The following is a 23836-nucleotide window of genomic DNA, read 5'->3' as shown; positions in this document are numbered from 1 at the left end:
GTTTAAAAGGGAAGAGTTACCATTACTGTACCCTTGACCAATAAATTGTTGTCGCTTTCTGAGTGCATGATTTAGATCTTAAGTTTCTTTTTGTAAGTAGATTTTATTCCAAGCATCCGTTTACTCTTGTATTTAAGCACTATACTACTAGCATTACTTTGACAAATGACCACCTCAAACTGAGTACATTCTTTGAGATAACAAATCTCTCTTGGATTGATAATTAATGTAGAGTAAATAGAGGTGGAAAAGACCCTTTTTACTGCTCGACATTTTGGTGCCGTTTTCGGGGAAGAGTGTAGCCATTTGTTTCTTTTTCAGAGTAGTGCGAGTACCTGCTAGGAGAGAATTGGGTTTTAAAAATGGAAGGTAAGAACCTACGTACAGAGCATGTAATAGCCCTACTCCCTTGCCCACTTTCCTACAGATTTGTTGTTTTGGGTAGAAATCAGTATTTGATTTGTGTGAATGAATAAGCAGAAAAAGCCTGAAAAGAATCCTAAACCACTACCCAAGCCTGATAAAGCTAAGGGGTCGGCGACCCTTGGTTGATCGACCTTTATAAACGAAATCCTTAAGAAAGCAGAATCTCAGTCTTTAGTAGGACCGAGAAATGTTGCTTCTAGACAACCTACTAGTTCCCTTCAGGCCATAGGATCACCATTTATAGCCTTTGCTGAGGTGCATAGCCAAACTGAGCGGCAAGATTTTCAAGAAATTGAGAATTCTAGCCCAAAATTATTGCAAGAAGGGAACCTTAGCAACCTCTGCGAAGGAAGAGGAGAAATAGGGGAAACTGAAGAACCAAGATCTCTTCTTGGAGTAATTCAGCCATTAAGTAGCCCAAATAAGGGAAGTGCTGCAAAAATCATTCATAACGAAATTAAAGAACCTCAAGAGTCGAATCCCCCCAGACATTAGGAACTTTTATCATCCCAGACAAAGGAAGTGTTGTTAAGGCCATTCCTATTAAGGCCATCCCTGATCTATCTATCCAACCTAGGAATACCCTCCTAGAAATCCTGGAAGGTTATTGGCACATATTTGACCTAATGGCCTAGAATCAGCCAAACACCCAAACCTCCATAATGAAATATCCCATTGTAGATACTACAGCCAATGCAACTATGAAAGAAATTCCTCTCCAACATATCCCTACATTTCATGGTCTAACATTGGAAGATCCAGATGCATTTTTGTTTGAATTTGATGTGCTGTGCAGAGGATATGTCTATACCTCTGACCCTCAAAAGCTGAAATGGTTTACCTCTACATTAAAGAGGTTGCTTTAAGATGGTTTATGGGGTTGGGTGGAGGTGTTATAAATGATTGGGATCAAATGAAAGGTGATTTCTTGAAGAAATATCAAGATTATTGTAGATCCAGAGAGTTAAAAGATAAAATACTTTAGATGGTAGCTAGACCTAATGAAACCCTAGAAGAATATGTTGAAAGTTTTCAGTGTAATATTCAAAGATCTCCTTATGCATTATTACCCTTACTTGACAATGTATTAAAAACAAAATTAATTAAAGGTATGAAGGAACAATGGATTGAAACACTGAATATTATGGGAAAAGGAGACATCTATCAAGAAAATTTTCCTAACATCATTGATTTATGCATCAAGAGCTCACGAGGAGGTACAAGGCTAACACCAGCAGAACATGACAGGTTTACAAGGGACAAAAAGATCTCTGGAGGAGTAACTCACACAAAAATTGGAAATTTATTAGAAAATTTCAAAATTGACATATTGGGGACTCTGACAACGCAACTCGATATTATGCAAGCCAAGTAGAAACAAACAGAGGCAGAGCAAAATCTTGCAATCTTCTGTCCCAGATGCAGAAAGAAACATAGCCACAAAGAGTGCCCATTAGACGCAGTTCAAGTTGCGCCCTTTGTACAAAAGACCACTCTACAGAAAGCTATCCCTCACTTCCTAGTTTGAAAGTAGTATACAAAGAAGCGGAAGAAGAACTAGAACCAGTGTACCTACTTAATCAGCACTGTTAATGGCAGTCGCGACAATTAGGTATGTTCCCTGATCCAGCTTCTTCTTTTCAGCCTCCATAATATCATGCTCAACAATATAATACAATGTGACAAAATCAACCTTCCTTCTCAAATTGGTCACAACGACCATTTCCTTCATTATCACGATGGCCAAATCAAACAAGCCAATCTAATTGGCCAAAATTTCCCTATGCCCCACCATATTAGCAAAACAATGTGTATCCAGCACAATGGTCCCCTCCCATGTTGCAAAGTCAAGCCTGGCAAACAAATTGGAAAAGACCGATGAATTAGCCAATAGGAACCATTCTGTTCCATCAACCTACACTATGAGCACTACAACAAAACCCCCAATCTAACTAAAGACCGCAACTCCCAGCCCAACCCAACCTGAACCCAAATAATAGACTGGTCCAATCTGTTCAAATAATTAAAACACCAGAGCTAGAAACCGATCTATGGGAGTGCAATGAGCTTCAATTAAGATCTAGGCACATTATAGAGACCGAGGGAGATAAAAATTTTCAAGTTGAAATTAGTTACTTGTAGAACAACCATTACAAGAAGAAGATGTGATCAGGAAACAAACTCATGACCAAGCAACCACATCTTCTCCCCCATTCCCAGAATGATTAATTGTACCACGACCTATATAACATCCTGATTTTGAAATTCTAGGAGAACTTAAGAACCTGTAGATAAAAATCCCACTCCTCCAAGCCATCCAAGACATCCCAATATATGCAAAGACCATCAAAGAGCTGTGTATGAAAAAAACTGAGGAGAATAACAAATAACCCAACAGTCCAAGTAGTTGGCACCTTGTCTGACCTGTTATCAGGAAAAGAAGCACTTGTCAAATATGAAGACCTAGGAAATCCAATAGTAACATTAAAAATCAATGGACAAACCTTTTCAAATGCCTTAGTTAATCTAGGGGCTGCAATCAATATCTTAACAACTACCACTTGTCAAAAACTGGGCATTACATCAGTAGAACCAACTTCCACTTTATTAGAATTGGCTGACTGATCAGTGGTTGGGTCGGAAGGCACACTACATGATGTCATGGTATCCATTGATTCCTAGGAATATCCTGCTGACTTTCTGATAATAAACCCCAAAAACCGACTTGATGGATACCCATTAATTTTAGGCAAACCTTGGCTTGTGACCACTCATGCTTATATTGGCTACTGACAAGGTAGTATGACCATAACTAGAGGGACTAATATCAATAATCTAGCCTTATACCCTCCATCTCAACCAAGTGTCACAATAATAAAAACTAACAAATATTACCTTACCAAAAACATTAGTTCCTCATTAACTATAGAAGTGTTGGGTTATGTTATATTCTTTCCATGACTAGCCCACGTAGATAACCAGGGGTTAGAGGGGGGGAGGTCATAGGGGGTTTAAGTTGTACCCATAACCCCACTTTATGGGGTTCAGGGCAGCGCCCTGGAAAATTTTGGTTTTGGACCCTATGTTAGGTTGGGCGGACCCACCTATGGTTTTGTGCATGATTTTTGCACATTTTTTTTGGATGCGATGGTTTTCGATCCATGATTTTAGACGCAATGGTTTTCGGTCCATGGTATTGGATGCTTCGGCATATATAAATATGTATTGTAACATTGAAAGGAACATAATGAAAAATCACGCTGGTAGTCCCAGTTTTGGGATCCAGGGGAAAATCTCTATGTATATGTGTTTTATGTGTTATGCTTTCGCATTGCTTATTTTCTATGTTTTAGAATTCATATGCAGGTAATTACTGTATGGTGTTAAAACCTAAATTTGGTATCAAAGTAGATTGGCTTCAAGGGGATGCCTTTTTTGCTAATTGGTTTCGCTGGGGCCTGTGGTAGACCCTGTTCAGTGGGAGATCTGTGAGATCGATTCTGGTGGTGAAAGAAGATGGAAAGCAGTGGAAAGATAGAGATCAAGAAATTTAATGGTCAGAGTTTTGAGTTGTGGAAACTCAAGATGGAGGATTTGTTGGTGGATAAATATCAGTGGATCGTGGTAGATCCGAGTACTAAACCAACGGGAGTGTCCAGGAAGAATGGAAGAAGTTAGATCAGAAGGCAAAGAGCACAATATGATTGTGTGTCTCAAATTCAGTATTACTGAATGTATCAGGGGAAGATACGGCAAAGGCTTTGTGGGACAAGTTAGGGACTTTGTACCAATCTAAGTCTCTCGTGAATAAACTGTTCCTGTGGAAAAAGCTGTATAACCTGAGGATGAAAGATGGAGACTCAGTAATAGAGCATCTGAATGCATTTAATACTGTGGTAAGTTAGTTAGCATCTATTGATATTAAAATTTCAAATGAAGATAAGTGCATCAGTTTTTTGTGTTCTCTACCAGATTCGTGGGATAGTCTGGTTATTGAAATAGGTAGCAATGCAACTACCTTGCAGTATGATGAAATAGACTCAACCTTGCTGATGGAGTAGATGAGACGGAAAAATATGGAGAGCCAGAATGGTGATGCCTTGTTGTATGAGGATGGTCCCAGAACAGAAACAAAAATAAGTCATCAAGTGGGAGATCTAAATCTATAGGGAGATCTAAATCTCCAGGAAAACCTGTAAAGGTGGTGTGTTGGAAATGCAGAAAGGAAGGCAACTCTGAAAGGGACTGTAAATCTAGATTTCTTGACAAAGGAAAGGGATCTGATGAGGCTCCTTCTACAGAGGCAAAAACCACCTCAGATGAAGGTGGGGATGTGTACTTGGATTCTTCAAGTACACATGTAGATCATGAGGCATGGTTGATTGACTCAGGTGCATCCTTTCACTTCACTCCCCACAGAGAGTGGTTCTGTGAGCATGAGAAATATGATGGTGGTGATGTCTTCTTGGGGGATGACAGGAAGGCTAGAATCATTGGTTGTGGAAAAGTAAAGTTGAAGTTGCAAGGTGGAAGGGTTAGAATGCTTCCATGTGTTCTACATATTCCCGCATTAGCCAGAAATTTGATTTCTGTAAGCAAGCTGGATGATGCAAGTGTAAAAACAGTGTTCGACAAGGATACCTACAAGATGGTTCGAGGAGAATTGGTATTAATGCGGGGAGTTCAGATTAGAACTCTGTACAAGCTGTAAGGTAGCACTATTGTTGATGGGTGCAACAGTTCCGTGGTTCCTAAAAGTGGAGCAGAAAATTTAGTGGTCTCTGGAGAAAAGACGATGTTGTGGCATCAAAGGCATGGACATATTGGAGAGAAGGGCCTTCGAATACTTCATGGTAAATGTATGGTAGAAGGTATGAGTAATAGCTCTCTAGATTTTGATTTCTATGACAATTGTCTATACGGGAAGCAGAATCGAGTGAGTTTCCCCTCTGGTGGTAAGAGGGCAAAACATATATTAGAGCTTGTGCACAGTGATGTGTTTGGACCTGTGAAGGTTCCATCACTGGGTAAGTCTGTGTACTATGTATCATTTATAGATGACTTCTTAAGGAATACATGGATATATTTCCTTAAGAAGAAATCTAAAGTCTTTGACAGGTTTAAAGAATTTAAGGCTCTAGTGGAAAACCAGACAGAGAAGAAAATAAAGGTGCTGAGGATAGATAATGGTGGAGAGTTTTGTAGTAAGGAATTTGAAGAATTCTGTAAGAAGTGCGGTATAGCATGGCAGAAGAATACTCCATATACACCTAAGCAAAATGGAGTTGCAAAAAGAATGAACAAGACGTTGATGGAAAGGGCAAGAAGCATGCTCAGTGGTGCCAGGTTAGGATAGGAATTCTGGGCAGTGGCGGTGGATACTGCATGTTACCTAGTCAATAGGTCACCTTCATCAGCATTGGAGGATAAGACTCCACAAGAGGTATGGACTAGTAAGAAACCCTCTCTTTCACATCTAAGGGTATTTGGATGTGATGCATATGTACATGTTCCAAAGGAGAAATGAACCAAGTTGGATAGTAAATCTGAAAAGTGCATCTTTATTGGGTATAAGGATGGTTTAAAGGGTTATAAGCTTTGGAACCTAGTAACAAGGAAGGTTGTGTACAACCGAGATGTGATGTTCAGAGAGGTGAAAGATGTTATTAAACATGAAGTCCAACCAAAGGAACTTGAGAAGATAGAGTTTGAGCTAAAGGACGAAGAATCAGACTCTACAACAGAGGAGGAATCAGAAGATGAAGAGCCACAAACTCCAATTGTGAGAAGATCAGTTCAAGAAAGAAGGCAGCCAGAAAGGCATAGTCCATCTGCTTTCTGTTCAAATTATTCTTTGTCTATTACTGATGATGATCCCAGAACTATGAAGGAAGCAGTGGATTCAGAGGATGGAAAACTCTAGAAAGAGGCCGTGGTTGATGAAATGGCATCTTTGCATAAAAAATGAGGCTTGGGATCTGGTGGAGTTGCTAGCTAGAAGGAAACCCATTGGCAACAAATGGGTGTTCAAAAAGAAGACAAATACAAAAGGAAAAGTGGAGAAATACAAAGCTCAGTTGGTAGCAAAAGGTTATTCTTAGGTGCCGGGAATTGATTTTGGTTATATTTTTTCTCCTGTTGCCAAGGTAACTTCTATTAGATTACTTTTATCTATTGCTGCTGCTTTTGATTTTGAGGTAGAACAAATGGATGTGCAAACAACATTTCTTCATGGGGATCTGGAAGAGGAGATCTACATGAATCAACCTAAAGGCTTTATGGTGAAGGGTAAGAAAGAACTAGTATGTAAGTTAAAGAAGTCTCTGTATGGGTTAAAACAATCACCAAGGATGTGGTATCATAAATTTGATACATTTATACGGGGACTTGGCTTCACTAGAAGCAAAGCAGATCATTGTGTATATTTTAAATTAATTGGTGACTATGTTATTTATCTGGTCTTGTATGTGGATGATATGTTGTTGGTTGGAAATGACAAAGAAGTTATCTAGGATTTGAAGACCCAATTGTCCTCCAAATTCGACATGAAAGATCTTGATGCTGCAAACTATATTTTGGGCATGGAAATTAAAAGAGATTGGTTAAAGAGGAAGCTCTGGTTAAGCCAGAGGAAGTATGTCGAGACAATATTGTAGAGGTTTAATATGCAGAATAGTAGACCAGTGAAGGTTCCTATTTCTATAGGTGTGTGGTTTTCTACGAAACAGTGTCCCAAGACATAAGAAGAGGAAGAGGACATGTCCCGTGTTCCATATGCAAGTGCAGTTAGTAGCCTGATGTATGCAATGGTTTGTACTAGACCAGACATTGCACATGCAGTGGGAGTATTGAGCAGATTTATGTCAAAACCAGGGAAGGAGCACTGGACAAAAGTGAAGCGAGTTTTTAGGTATTTGCATGGCGCTAGTGATTATGGTTTGTGCTACCAAGGAAGACTCGGATTGGGTAGAGTGTTGGATATTCATGGCTTTGTTGATGCACACTGGGCTGGAGATTTGGATCAGAGAAGATCTACAAGTGGATATGTGTTTAACCTATTTGGAGGTGCAGTTAGTTGGATGAGTAAGAAACAATTTGTAGTGGCACTATCAACTACAGAGGCAGAATACCTGGCAGCCACTCATGCAAGCAAGGAAGCAGTTTCGTTGCAGAGATTGTGTTCAAGTATGGGGTTAATACAAGAAGCTATAAGGATAGACTGTGATAGTCAAAGTGTAATTTTCTTGGCAAAGAACCCTGCATATCATTCAAAGACAAAGCACATTGATGTTTAGTATCACTTTGTGAGGGATATGATAGAAGAAAAAAAGGTGTTGTTGGTAAAGGTGGACACTTTGAAGAATACTGCAGATGCATTGAAAAAATTGGTGAGCTCTAAGAAGTTCTCTTGGTGTATAGAAATAATGGGCGTTACAAGGCTGGATAAATGACTAAGCTCTCTTGTGCCCCCTTATAGAGAGAAAAAAACAAGTGGGAGAATGTTGGGTTGTATTATATTCTTTCCACAACTAGCTCACGTAGTTAACCAGGGGTTAGAGTGGGGGAGGAATAGGGAGTTTGAGGTGTACCCATAACCCTACTTTATGGGGTTCGAGGCAATGCCCCGGAAAATTTTAGTTTTGGACCCTACGTTAGGTTGGATGGACCCACCTATGGTTTTGTGCATGATTTTTGGACATGTTTTTTGGACGCGATGGTTTTTGGTCCATGGTTTTGGATGCGATGGTTTTCGATCCATGGTATTGGATGCTTCAGAATGTATAAATATGTATTGTAACATTAAAAGTAACATAATGAAAAATCAAGATGGTAGTCCCGGTTTTGGGATCCAGGGGAAAATCTTTGTGTATATGTGTTTTATGTGTTATGCTCTCGCATTATTTATTTTCTATGTTTTAGATTTTGTATGTAGGTAATTACTGTATGGGGTTAAAACCTACAAGAATATGCCCTCGATTTCAAAGATCAAACAGAGGATGATGTTATTAACAACTTTATTAACCAATTTGAATCCAGACCCTACCTACAATGTCACATGATAGAGGAAACATTTGATAATGAATTGGAAGAAGTTCCTCTCAAAGATACTCATGATCAAACAATACCTACTACCTCTGTTTCAAATAGCAAAACTGTAGAGATTGAGCCAGGAAAAACTTTAAAGATTAATAGTAACTTGACTCCTGAACAAGAAGACAAGCTGATCCAACTACTGAGAAAATACAAGGAAGCATTTTCATGGGATTATCCAGATATGAAGGGAATAGATCCCTAGTTATGTACACACCACATTTACACAGAAAAGGATGCAAGACCTGTTCAGAAACCCCAAAGAAGACTTAACCCTCATCTAAAAGACATTTTGAAAGCTAAACTACAAAAGCTTTTAGATGTAAAATTTATTTATCCTATCTCTGATAGCAAATGGGTCTCTCCACTTGTAGTGGTGCCAAAGAAGAATGGGAAGTGGAGGATTTGTGTAGATTACAGAGAATTAAATAAAGCAACACAAAAACACCACTTTCCCCTGCCATTCATTAACCAGGTATTAGATACATTAGTAGAAAATAAATTCTTTTCTTTCTTGGATGGCTTCAGTGGATACAACCAGATTCAGATTGCCCCTGAAGACCAAGAAAAAACTACTTTTACCTATCCTTGGGGAACGCTTGCCTATAGAGATTTACCCTTTGGCCTACGCAATGCCCCTACCACATTTCAAAGGGCTATCCTCATCATATTTTCAGATTTAATAAATGAAGGACTCGAAGTATACATGGATAATTTCACACCATATGGAGATGATTTCGACCGAGCACTGGACACATTGGAAAAGGTGCTGCAATGATGTATCACTACTAGGCTCTGCCTGAGCCATGAAAAATTCTATATGATGATGACTGAAGGACTCATCCTAGGTCATTATATCTCAGCAGCTGAAATACAGGTAGATCCAGTAGAAATTCAAATAATTTTGTTAATACCTACTCCCACCACACAGATAGAGGTATGTAGTTTTCTTGGATTTTCTGGTTATTATAGAAGATTTATAGAACATTTTTCTCACATTGATGCACCTCTATACACATTGACAGGGAATGTTGACCTTTTTTGGATAGATAACTGTGATCGTGCTTTTGAGGATCTGAAAAAGCTTGTGTCAATAGCCCTAGTACTCAGAGGTCCAAATTGGGACCTGCCATTTCAAATTTCATCAGATGCTTCAGACACAACTATTGGAGTAGTCCTTGGGCAGGAAGAAGACAAAAAACCATATGCAATCTATTATATTAGCAAGAATTTGTCTCCTGCTGAGTTGAACTATATTGTTACTGAAAAAGAATTTTTAGCTGTAATACATGCTATAAATAAATTTAGGCATTATATCACTGGATATCCTGTTGTTTTATATACAGATCACTCTGCCATAAAATATTTAGCAAATAAACCAATCACAAATGGTAGAGTAACAAGATGGCTGATTTTATTGCAGGAATTTGACATCACCATAAAAGACCAACCTGGAAAAGAAAATCTTGTAGCTAACTTTCTTTCACAAATGCCAAAGCTAGTGGATGCAACAACAGTCGAAGATTAGTTTCCAGATGAGCATTTGTTCATTGTCATTGTTAAAACACCCTGGTATGTTGATGTTGCGAACTATTTAGCAGTAGGAAAATTACCAAAACATTTGACCCCCAATGAACGAAAACAGATTGTCCAGCGTAGTACCCTATTTTCTTGGATTGAGGGCTACTTATTTCATATGGGGGCAGATATGCACATCAAGAGATGCATCCGTGAAGAGGAATTTTTGACATCCTGAAAGCCTGTCACGATGAACCATGTGGTGGACATTTCGTAGGTCGGAAAACTAGTCATAAAGTTCTGCAAACAGGGTATTATTGGCCCACAATTTTCAAAGATGCAAAGAAATTTGTTCAAGCTTGTGATAGTTTTCAAAGAGCAGGACGCGCTAGATAGTCTGATGAAATGCCTTTGAACCCACAGCTAGTCATTGAACCATTCGAATGATGGGTGCTTGACTTTGTTGGTCTGATCAATCCATCATCAAACCAGAAAACATATATTTTCGTAGCAACAAAATATGTCACCAAATGGGTTGAAGTAGAGGCATTGCCAAGAGCTACAAAGGATTCCGTCACTCAGTTCCTGTTCCACATATTTGTGCGATATGGCCTCCCAAGAGACATAATCATGGATGGAGGACCATAGTTTGCTAGTAATAAAATTGCTGCAACACTAGAAAACTATCATATTCAGCATAAAATTACCTCTCCTTACCACCCATAGGAAAATGGCCAAGTAGAGAGCATGAATAAAGTAATAGAAGCAATACTGACAAAAACCATTGCGTCACATAGACATGATTGGGCTACAAGATTACCAGAAGCCTTGTGGGCATACAAAACAACATGGAGAAGCACCACTGGTTATTCACCATATCAGCTAGTATTTGGAAAGGAACCCATCTTTCCAATAGAATTCAAAATACAGACCTTGAGAATAGCATAAGAATTCGGTCTAGATTTAAATGAGGCCCAAATTAATAGACTACAATAGATCAGCGAGCTGGATGAAATCAGACTCTCTGTTCTTCAACATACCGCATTGATCCAACAACATAGAGCCAAATGGCATGACGCCCTCATAAAAAATAAAGTCTTTCGCGAAGGAGATTGGGCGCTCCTATACGATTCCAGGTTTCAGGATTTTCCGAGCAAACTCTAAACTTGCTGGCTAGGACCATACGAAATCTAGAAGGTACATGATAATGACACCATTACTTTAACCACCATTGATGGATCAGGACATACATTTAAGGCAAACAACCACCGAGTTCAATTATACCACAAACCACTTACTCGGGAGTCCTTCTACCATCAACTCCGCAAAAACTCCGACATGCAAATTTTGGTTGAGGAAGAGAAATATTCCTCACCTTTGGTTCATTAAGTGATTTGATTGCTTTTAAATTTTGTACATAATTCTTTTTTCTTTTTTGCGTAAATTACTTTCTGTACATATTTCTGCATTTCTGCAACTTTTGCATTTTGCTGTTCCTTTCAGAAGGAACAACATGTTCATCATTTTGTTGTTCCTTTTTGAAGGAACAACACTTTTGCATTTTGCTGTTCCTTTCGGAAGGAACAACATTTTCACCGTTTTGTTGTTCCTTTTTGAAGGAACAAAACTTCTGCATTTTGCTGTTCCTTTCGGAAGGAACAACATTTTCACCATTTTGTTGTTCCTTTTTGAAGGAACAACACTTCTGCATTTTGCTATTCCTTTCTAAAGGAACAACAGTTCCACCATTTTGTTGTTCCTTTCCGAAGGAATAGTAGTTCCACCATTTTTCTATTCTTTTCCGAAGGAAAAACACCTTCACGTTTTTTTGTTTCTTTCCGAAGGAACAACACTTTCACGTTTTGCTGTTCCTTTCCAAAAGAACAACACTTTCACATTTTGCCGTTCCTTTCCGAAGGAATAGCACTTTCACGTTTTTCTGTCCATTTCCAAAGGAACAAAACTTCTGCATTTTTACTGTTCCTTTTCGAAGGAACAACACTTCCACCTTTTTGTTGTTTCTTTCCGAAGGAACAACACTTCCGCCTTTTTGCTGTTTCTTTCTGAAGGAACAACACTTTTACGTTTTGCTGTTCCTTTTCGAAGGAACAACACTTCTGCATTTTTGCTATCCCCTTTTGAAGGAACAACACTTTCGCTTTCTGCTGTTCCTTTCCAAAGGAACAACACTTTTGTTTTCAGTTGTTCCTTTCCAAAGGAACAACACTCTCATTTTTTGTTGTTCCTTTTCGAAGGAACATCACCTTCATTTTTCTGTTGTTCCTTTATGAAGGAACATCATTTTCCAATTTTTTTGTTTGCGCTTGTTTTCTTTGCTGTTCCAATTAAGGGACAACTATTGTTCCTCTCAATGAACCGTAGTGTCGAGTATATTTTTTCCTTTTTCTTGCAATTTTGTGTACAGTAGCAGTTCTATATTTTTAGAGTGCAATTTATCCTTTGTGTGTTTTACCATTTAGATCATTTTTTGAGAGTCATGGTCATTTAAAGCACAACTATACATTTATGCAATGAATACAAAAACTAGGGGACACTGAAATCAACAAATTACGTAAACATCATTATCTTTAGAAGAAAGTGCTTTGAATTGATAAGAGAAAAGAGGAAAGGGCACAACTATTGATCACCTTGTTGTCATTATTTTACTAATACCGATCTGATTGATTATTTTTATCATGATGGTTCTTTCTAAATCTCCATAATTCTCTTTGATCGTTATTATTGAATAAGAATAAGGGAATATTTTTATCTATTGAGATGTTAAGACTTCTTCCAGCATCCCTACTCTTAAGGAGTGTTGAACCACCCTTTGTATATAAATAGGAAAATTGATATATAAAAGAAACAAAGGAAGAAAAAGAAAAATGTTTATATGATTGCTAACATGATTTGTCAGATGAAGGATAGGGGGTGTCATCAAGAGCCAACCTACCATGATCATAAGGAAGAAAGTGAAGTGGCATTCCCACTATGGCCACCACACCAGGGATATGATCCAAGAGGCACATCAGAAAAAATAAAGAGTCCTTAGAATAGAAGGTCTCATCACGAGCCAACCTGCCCACCTTTCACTCCTTCCTAGTGAATGACATTATGATTCACCTAGTTACCAAGCCAGCATAATGGTCTTCATTTTGACATTGCACAACACTTTCCTATGCATATACAAAGAATTATGGTTCCAAGGGTGAAATAAACAAATCTATCAAGGTTATGGATACCTATGGGCAACAGAGCTCTATTGATGGTATTGAAGTCCTATTTCTTATACACCAATAGCAATTATAAAACCCTTCTTCTTATACCTTTATAAATTATTCAAATGAGACTATGTATATAACCCTTATGAACCTTTGATACATGAAAATAAATTACAAATCAATTATGATGGTAAAATTTGATAATGATCGCATAGGACCTTTTATGCATGTTAGTTGTACTATCCTCCAATTCTTGCATCATATCATGACATTTCCTTATTTATTAAGCGATTCTATTATACGCCTCGATTTCGGAAATCCACTCATCATTGTAAGCATGGCATTCCTGCATACATTGTTCCTTCATGACTCTGTACTATGGTAGTTCAGCACGCTGCTTCTTCATTTGATAGTCGAGGTCGACCTATCACATTGTAGGGAGGGAAAAGGTGACCTGGTGATCCTCATAATTAGCTAGCATACGTGTCAACTTATCATTTAGAGAATTAATGACTCGGGAATAGCAAAGCTTAACGATATTTTGTTTCCCAATATGCATGGCTTGCTGTTCCGAAGCTATTTCTCTGTTTTTCTCTGCAAAAATTAGCAGTAAGTTCAAAATTCGAACAATTTGTTGTTCTGTCATCTTCTCTGTGTTTTCTAACAGTGAACTAAAAATTGTAACAGCCTAATGTTCCATTCTCGTCTCTGTATTTTTTTACAGTGTGCTAAGCATGGGGGGGAAGATCAATTCGTAGTGAGCCACAAGTGTTGATGGTATCTGATGCTGAACAAGAGATCCTAGCAAGGGCAAGATGGATAGTTTATCTTAACTGTCTACAACAATCCAACGAGATGACAACAATTAAGTTTTTACAGAACTTGCAAGAACATCATTCCATGGTGATAGGGAGATAGATAGCAGTCACTGACGACATAATTGTAGAGGTTTCGGGACTTCCGGCCACTAGATCTGTGTGGACTCTGAAAAACGTGAGACTACGTGATGCCATGAAAATCTTCCAGGATGAAGGGTAGAACCTGACTGTAAAAGAAATGGAGTCTTACCGGAAACCTTGGGAGAGCCATGGGTGGAATTGGCAAGAATTATCTAGAGCTACATCACCTATGATAGTAGGAAAGATGTGGTAAGACCACAACATCTTAAACTTCTAGCTGTGTTAAAGAAAAATTGTGATGTGAATTTCCCTGTGTTTTTAAATTCTTTATTACACGATGTTGCCCGAAGTATGAATAAATCTTGCCATCTAGAGTCAGTTGTAAGCCACCATGGCCTAATACGACTGATATTCAGCCACAACCTTGCCCAACAATACAGTAGTTGGGAAGAATTGATTTTCACAATAGATGGGGGATTGGCTTTGCCAGCCCCAAAATGAAAACATGTTGCCATTACATCAAGCAGGCCACTAAAATGAAGGAAATCTGTTAGACTGGCAAGGATCAGGGGAATGCTGAGAAATTACTAGGAAGATAGTAGTCAACTTGTGGAGATACACAATTCAAGAGACGAAGAACCCCCACAATTGGAAGGTGGGGAGAATGAAAAAGAATTGGAGGAAAACGATGAAGGAGAAACGGAGGAAGAGACTGAGCAATCCAGTTAGGAGGAAGAGGAAGCCGAGAAACGCAGTGAAAGCCCACTACAAAACCCACTACAAGAAGATGAATTGGTCCAGATTATCGCCAATATGGGTGAATATGTTCAAGCTCATAGCCCATTTAACCCCTGCACCGAAGAAGGACCACAGGAGCACTCTGTTCATGACAAAAGTGCACACGAGGAACTATGTGATGAGGAAGAAGAATCGTAGGAGCACTCTTCCCATGACAAAAGTGCACCCAAAGAACTGTGTGATGAAGAGGAAGGAGAAGAGGATCACTCTGATCATGATGAGAGTGTATCGGGAACAAAGAGTAACGAGAATGAAGAAGAGGAACAATCTGTTCCTAGTCAGAATACACCAGAAGAATTTCTCGATGAAGAAGGGGTAGATGAAGAGGTTACCCAAGAAGCAACAGAGCAAGCTAAGGTTTCTACCCCTGAACAACCTGGTCAGCATAGCACTGAAGAACCACCCCGAGAAGAAAACAAGGAAATTGGCCAAGATGAAGGCACAACACTTGAGGTACAAAGTGTAGGCCTGAGTAAACAAACAACTATTCCTTCCAAGAAAACAGAAGAAATTAAAATATTGTGAAAGGAACAACAGAGACTGCTTAACGTGATTAAGCAATTTCGACAACGGATAAGGGTTTTGAAAATGGGTAAGAAGCCAAAAGGAGCCTCTGTGATAAAGCATGTAATCGCTCAGACAAAACCCCTTAATAAAAATATTAAGAGGACGCAAGTCCAGCCTGCTATTCAAAATCGAAAGGAACAACATTTGGTTGTTGCCCATGTTGAAGTACAAACAAATAATGTATTGGCCTGTGACAAGGAAACTCAGACAGAGAAACCATCCACTAAGGAAACTCAGGCCATAAAGATGAGACGTTGTTATAAGAATATCCAAGTAGATCTCCCGCCTACAACTATTATGTAAGATAATGACCGGAGGACAATAACTCTGTGGAAAGATTTGGCATAAGCCCAACAAACAATAGAGAAACTTACATAGCAGACCATCCCTCATGAAAAATATGAGAAATTACAATAGTAGCTAAGGAACATTAACATATCTGAAATTCAGGCCCCTGAAGGATGGAGAAAGGTAGAAGAAAGAGTCAAAAAGGTAACTCATAGACTAGACATAGTCATCAAACAAATGGATACCTTATGCTCTCTGTATATTGACGTTCTAGCTTGTAGGGTGCCTGCTAGGAACTATGCTTTGTTTTTAGTGGAAATATATTTACAATTGAAAATCAAAGCTGTCAAAGCAGGAGTACCTATAGAGATAAAAACCATTGATGACTTCGTAAATTGTTGTAAGCATTACAGAATGAAAGTTCAATGACTGTTATGTGAATTCTATTTGCACAATCTTGTATTAGATGGGGAGACAGATCAGAACCCTAGCCCTTTTGTGGGTGATGTCCAACAGTGCAAGCATTCATTTCTTTTGGTGCTAATCAAATAAAGTGGCTTAAAGCCCGCAATGTCTTTCAAAGACAGGAGAATGGATTAGACTTATGAGTGAGAGGTGAACCTAGAGACCCACGACAATTATGGAATAAACATAGGAGCCTAATGAGAATTTAGGGAGTGATTGAGGCATTGGGACCTATCCACACATCAGTCATACGAAAAGGGGTAGAATATTCCTTTACTATCAAATACCTTGCCATATCAGCAACCAAATTTCGATACCAGACTTCTAATTCGAGCATCCAAAACCGAGAACCATCCAATTATGAGAACTTTAAGCTAGTTGTTGACCGTTTGGGTATCTACGGTGACCTCGTTTTGAGAGAAGGCCCATCTTGGTTAGGCTGTAGGTTCAGAAGTCCAATTATTTGGCACCCTGCACCAGGATATCAAGCCTTATATGAAATGCTTGAAGGCCAGACAAGACATTTCTTTGAATTCCTAGCTAGCAATCATGGTTGTAGACCACCTCATGAGATCCCTTCTCCAGCCTATTCCTTAACTGCCTTACATGTCAATTACAATGTTTTCATGAGGGCATGAAAAAGGGTGTGTTGAGCACTAGAGAAGGTATGTAATTATCACTTATTTTTTCATATTTTCCTTAAATTCATAACTTCTTTAAATTGTGAAATAAGTATATGGTGAAAGATTATGATAAAGTCTCGAAGATTTATGTGCAAAGTAAAATGACTAATAATTACCCTTTTTCTATGCAGAAAAAGGAGAAAACAAAAGATCGCCATTCCAAAGGAAAAGACAAGACAAAGTTAACTACTCTCCCTTTGACAGGGAACCACATCCAAAGAAGGAAATCCAAATTGGAGCATATAAGCCAGGAAAATGAAGTGGAGATACCAAATCGGCACAAGAGAACAAGAAGATAACTGAATGGTGAATCCCTCAGGATTCTTTGATCCTGAGGGATCGCTACCTTAACGATTCTCTGTATCATTGATATCTCCACTCAACTGCTATAAGAAGGGGCAGCATTGCTAGCACAAGGGGGAGAACTATTGTTGTTTTTATGAAAATCACCGTTGTAATTGAAACTTTGATCATCGACTCTCGTTAAAAGAGTGATTACTGTAACTTTGTTTTGATGCTTAATATATAAACTTTGTTGATGTTCAATCTTTGATTCTGGAGTAATCTTTAACAGTGCGTCCCTAGAGGCTAAGGGCTCGGCCCTGGTGGATCACTTGCTCTTGTACCATTATTTTCCAATTCGTGTGTGGTTTGATTTCTCTTATTTGCCCTGTTCAGTGATCTGTTGTTCCTTATTATTTCACATATTGGTTCTATTATATTTCATTCCTATTTGAATTGTAATGTTATTCTCTGCAACAGGAATGTTATGCTATTCATTGTAAATTTGTATCACATCGCTTTTCCTTTAACAAACTGATATTGTTATATAACATTGCCCTTCCTTTCAGATTTCCATTGTTGTTCGATTACAGAGTAATAGTGCCATGTATCTATAAATCGGTATTACTGTGTATTTATCTACAATTTACTTTTAAAACATAATTGTTGTTCATTTGGGATTGTCGTTCTACCGTGATCACAATTGCTATTTCTTTATAACTGTGATTAATAATTTTTATGCCGAAACTCAGATTACTGTATAGAAGTGTTGTGTGCAATATTTGATTTGGTTTGTTGTGCATTTACATTTGATTTGGGTTTCTGTTCAATATTTCATTTCCTTTAGTTTGTTGTCCCATTTTCGTTTGTTGTTCGAATCATTTCTGAAGTGAAGATTGTTGCTTAATTCCTGTAGATTACGATTACTGCTTCATTCATGTCTGTAGGTTAAGATTTGCTATTCAATCTTATTAAATAGATTAGTTGTTGTTCCATTTCCTGTTATTCAAATTAACTTTGCTTTGGTGTGTAGAACGATCTGAAACTGTAGCGAACATTGATAGATGTTTTCCAGTTCCCAGGTTGATGATCTTTTCTTTGATTTCCCTTCAATTACATCAGTTTACAAAGGGAAGAGTTACCATTACTGTACCCTTGACCGATAAATTGTTGTAGCTTTCTGAGTGCATGATTTAGATCTTAAGTTTCTTTTTGTAAGTATATTTAATTCCAAGCATCTGTTTACTCTTGTATTTAAGCACTATACTCCTAGCATTACTCTGATAAATGACCGCCTCAAACTGAGTACACTCTTTGAGATAACAAATCACTCCTAGATTGATAATTAATGTAGGGTAAATAGAGGTGAAAAGACCCTTTTTATTTATCGACAACACTCATTTCAAATGCATGGAAATGAAGTGTCAATGAGTTTTAGGTGTGCTAAGGAGGGAGTGAAAAGGTATGTTATCCAGTTCCAAGGAATCACAACGGAGAAATATGTCAAAATGATTGGAAATGAATGAATAAGAGTGTGTGCCAAGGAGTGTTAGTGAATTCCAGGTGTCCCAAGGACAAAGTGTGTTAGGAGAAGTTCAAAATATGACTTGCAGGAGGCAAGGCTATGGTTGTGATAAGGCATATACAAAGTAGTTTCAGACAAACAGAGAATTTGGGTTGAGCATAATATTGTTTTTTCAATGACTTGGTTGGGTTCCCAAGTCGCAAAAAAGTAAAGCTATCTATGAGGCTATGATATCTATGGAGTGCGGAGGTGTTCCAAGAAATGTTAAGAAGTACTAACATGTGCTAAACAGTTCCAAGGCATTTTAGGCATGCCAAGACATGCCATTTTCTCCGGCATGCCAAGACATGCTAAGTGCTAAGGCATGCCAAGAAGTTCTAGGTGCCAGGGTGTGGCGCCAACACATGCTAGGGAGTGTTATGGCCAAGTTCGAGGGAGAAGCAAGGGAGCACTAGTTTCAAATGTATGGAAATGAATGAATAAGAGTGTGATAGAGAGTGTTAGCGAGTACGAGTTGTGTTAAGTGTCAGGGAGTGCTAGGGAGTGTCAAAGCATGCCAAGAAATGTAGGGGATGTGAACATGTGCTACATAGTGCCAAGGGATTGTTAGGTGTGCTAGGTGTTATGTCATGTCAAGATGTAAACTTTGTTTCTTAGTTGTTTCACGACCACGGTTGTATGTGAGTCATGTCTTTGTAACTTGTTAAGTTGTATGAGTTGATATTCAACAAAGTAGCCTAAGATAAGTTATAGGAAGTTCTTAGGTGAACAAGGCATAGTCTAGTTGTAGTAATTGTAACTTGGTCAAGTTGTTGTTATAGTTGAGGCAGGATTTGGTTCGGTTCCCATGTTGCAAAAAATGTAAAGGTGGTTGTGAGAGCATCATAGCTAAGGAGTGCCAGGGCGTGCTAAGGAATGAAAGACATGCTAACACATGCCAGACAATGCAAATGCATGCTAAGGAGTGTTGGGGATGTCAAGGCTAGGCACAACATAATTTTTTCAATGACTTGGTTGGTTTCCCAAGTTGCAAAAAAGGTAAGGCTATCTATAAGGGCATGAAAACTAGAGAGTGCCAACATGTGCCAGGAAATGCCAAGAAGTGCTAACACATGCTAGATAGTTTGAAGGCATTTTAGGCATGTTGTTGGGGCCTTCATTTTGAGTTTTTGTGAGAAGAAAAGATAGGAACAAGTGGCGAGGATGTCGGTCGAGTTGTGAAGCTGACAGCTTAAGGGGGAAACTGGAACCACGAGTGGTCCAATAGTTGTGGAAAGGTGGCAGGGAAGAGAAAGAGTAGTTGAGCAAGTAGAGAGAAAAGGAAGCTAAAGGCAGAGTCAACCAAGTAGGAAATAAGTGGAACTAGTAGTCTAGGTGCAGAGCATAGGATAAAAGGAAAATGTAAGGATGTGAAAGGGTTGGTGACTACTAGTTGTTGATGAACCAAGCGAGCTAGGAACCAATGTAGTCTTCTTGAGTTGTGGAAGGTGGGTACACCCTTGCTCTGTTGGTCTCTAATCTATGGGTTGGTTCATTCTTGTTGTTGATGATCAGGCTTTGAGACTTCTATACTTATTTATGTATTTATTTCTATGAAGTGTAATGAAAGAGACTGTTGAGTTCTATATTGGTTCTTTAAAAAAATTAAATATCTATCTATATGTTGTATGATTTCCTAAGGTAATGTGAGTAGAATAGTATGGTTGGATTACAATAGGTACTTAATTACTATGAGTTAAGATCGGTTGCGAGTTGCCATTCCCTTGGTGCCTCATTCTACCCCTTCACACTTTAGTCATGGCATGCCTTAGGCGAGACTCCTTACCCTCTCTTGGTAAGGTGAAAATGTCGACGTTGTTCTAGACTACAACGGAGCCTTTTTGGCCCCTTGAGCATGATCCCAGGGTCTCTTCCCCATTCCCATTTTCATGCCAATTCATGCCAAGTGATAAGCCATGCCAATATGTGCCAAGTGTTAGGGTGTGGAGCCAACACATGTTAGGGAGTGCTAGGGAGAGTCAGGAAACACAAGGGAGCACTGTTGGCATTATGATACATATGTTGTACTTGATGGCAACCCACTCATCTCAGATAATAAATTATAGTGTAGAGAAAAGTTCACGCACTTATATGCAGAGAAAAGTTTATTTCATGTAGAGAAAAGTTCACGCACTTTTATGCAGAGAAAAGTTTATTTCATGTAGAGAAAAGTTTATTTCATGAAGAGAAAAAGTTCACGCACTTTCATGCAAGGAAAAGCGCGTATATGTTGGAGAACTTACCTTTGGTCCATGGTAGTTAGTCCTTGGTATTTGAACTTATGAGGAAAAGTGCGTGTATGTTGGAGAACTTACCTTTGTTTCATGGTAGTTAGTCCTTGGTATTTGAACCTATGAGGAAAAGCGTGTATATGTTGGAGAACTTACCTTTGGTCCATGGTAGTTAGTCCTTGGTATTTGAACCTATGGTTTTGGACCATGGTACGCACTTTCATGCAAGGAAAAGTGCATATGTGTTGGAGAACTTACCTTTGGTCCATGGTAGTTAGTCCTTGGTATTTGAACCTATGGTTTTGGACCATGGTACCTCGTCAAAAGTGTTGATCTCACACAATTTCATGGTTGGTTCATGGTATTAGTCCGACAGTTTTTGATCCTATGGTTTTGGCCCTTGGTATTGCATCCAAAAGTGTTGATCTCACGTACTTTCATGGTTGGTTCATGGTATTAGTCCAACAGTTTTTTGATCCTATGGTTTTGGCCCGTGGTATTGTGAAAGGCTTAAGACTATAAAAGAGGAAGGAGATCATTTGGCAAAGCATCTTTTGAATTATCGAATATCTGATAAAGTGCTAGATCTGAAATATTGTGATTGGGTTTTGGTGCAGATCTGGATCTGAATGAAGAAGGAACCTGAGCGTAAGGAGAAGGACAAGTTCTATTGGTGGGTCAAAATCTTAAGGCTGGAATAGTGGTATCTCTATATGATTTTGATCTGTGATATGTGGCATACGCTTGATCTATAAATCTAATAATCTGGGTCTGAATTATTGATGCATGTTTTATTTTACACATGTTATGATCTGGGTATGTCTGATGTAACAACTGCAAAGTTATAAGGAAATATTTGCAGATCTGTATGCGGGTTGGCTTTGGTGAAATCAGAGATTGATAATGCAAGTGTAGTTGATGGGTTTTTGATGTTCTTGGATCCAGTTTGAAAATTTATGAAAAGTGGTCCTTGAAAGAAAAGAAGTAGGGGGTTATAGCTCCCTTCCAGGAGACACTGGAAAATGAGAGAGAGTTGTAGCTCTCTGCAGGTTGCAGCTTGCGTACTGGTAAAGGACTGCACCAATACAAAATCATTGTAAAAGGAATTTCTAATTGAAAGAAGATAGAGACATATTGCAGCAGGTGGTTTTCTCCCACATTGGGTTTCCACCTTATATCACGGTGTTCATGTGTGTGGCTTATGTGTGATGATCTGTTCTATTTTACTGCACTTGTTTACTGTTAATATTGTTGATGATGTTCTAATGCACTCATTAAGGATCAACTAACTGAATCATAAGAAGTTGTGGAAGTAGCATATATGAATCTGAATATGGAAATGAAAAAGTTTTATTGATGTGATAATACCGATTCACCCCCCCCTCTCAGTATTATTTCCAACAATTGGTATCAGAGCAGGTCCTTCAGAGAAGCTTGATCGCTTGAAGGAAGATCATTCATCATGAGCAACTACGAGAGGGAAGCATCAATCGGGCCACCAATTTTTGATGGGACAAACTTCAATTATTGGAAGGTAAGAGTTACTGCCCATCTTCAATCTCTTGGTACAGAAGTTTGGGATATCATAGATACAGGCTACACTTTTCCTTCAGCTACTCCTACAGATACGGCCGAAAAGAAGAAATATGAAAGAAATGCTAAAGTAGTCAATACTCTGCTGGGATGCTTATCTCAAACAAAATTCGTGAAGGTTATGCAATATAAATCCGCAAAAGAAATATGGGACAAGATTATCTTGAGCTACGAAGGAGATGAACAGGTAAAGCGTGCTAAACTTCAAACCCTCAGGATTCAGTAAGAGAATCTCAGAATGTATAATGATGAAAGTGTGGCTAACTATTTCCTTCGGGTAGATGAGATTGTTAATTGCATGAAAAACATGGGTGAAGAAATAAAAGAGGCTATTGTGGTTGAAAAAGTTCTAAGATCGTTGTCCCCCAAGTTTGAATCTAAAGTGTCTGCAATAGAAGAAAAGGAAAATCTACGAATTCTTACTATGTCTCAGCTACACGAAATTCTAACTGCTTATGAAATGAGAAAGGGAGGTCCATCAGACAGAAGAGAAGCTGCTTTCAAAGCTTCAGGCAAAGGAGACTATTATGAAGCAAGTCACGTGCCAGAAGAAGAAGAAGAAGAATCAAATTTTGTCAGAAATATTCAAAGGGGAACTGGAAGGTTCAGAGGTAAGTTACCTTTTAAATGCTTTGCTTGTGGAAGAGTTGGTCATTATGCTGCAAAATTTCCTCATAAGGATAAAGGAAAGGAACCTGCTAGATGGAACAAGAAACAAATTGCAAATAAGAAAAGCTACTACACTCATGAAGATAGTGATGGTCTATCAAATAGTGACGAAGATGAACGATGTAATGACTATAAAATCTTAATGGCATTTGAAGATGATGATTACATGGATGCTATAGATGTGGATAGCTTTTGTGAAGAAATTTCTAGACTCAAGACATGTATAGAAGAAAAGAATAGGATCATTGATACTCTACAACTTCAAATTGATGAAAAAGAAAAATATCTTGAAAAGTTAGAAGGCGAAATTGTTGGTCTTAGGAAAGAGATTGAGAAAACAAAGGCTATTAATCTTAAGTTTGTCAAAGGATCTGAAACTCTGGATGAGATCATCAATGTACAACGCTCTCCTCTAAACAAGACAGGTCTGGGCTATAATGGAGAAACTTCTCAAGCATCCACCTCAAAGAGTTATCTTGATGCAGCAAGAAGGAATGAGCAAAAGCACAATGGAGATCACCAAGTAAAGCAGGGACCAATT

Source organism: Pinus tabuliformis, chromosome 9 (assembly GCF_031772625.1).
Source record: "Pinus tabuliformis cultivar Carrire ecotype Pingquan chromosome 9, CPIR1, whole genome shotgun sequence".
Classification (NCBI taxonomy): domain Eukaryota; kingdom Viridiplantae; phylum Streptophyta; class Pinopsida; order Pinales; family Pinaceae; genus Pinus; species Pinus tabuliformis.
This window is presented reverse-complemented; position numbering follows the sequence as displayed.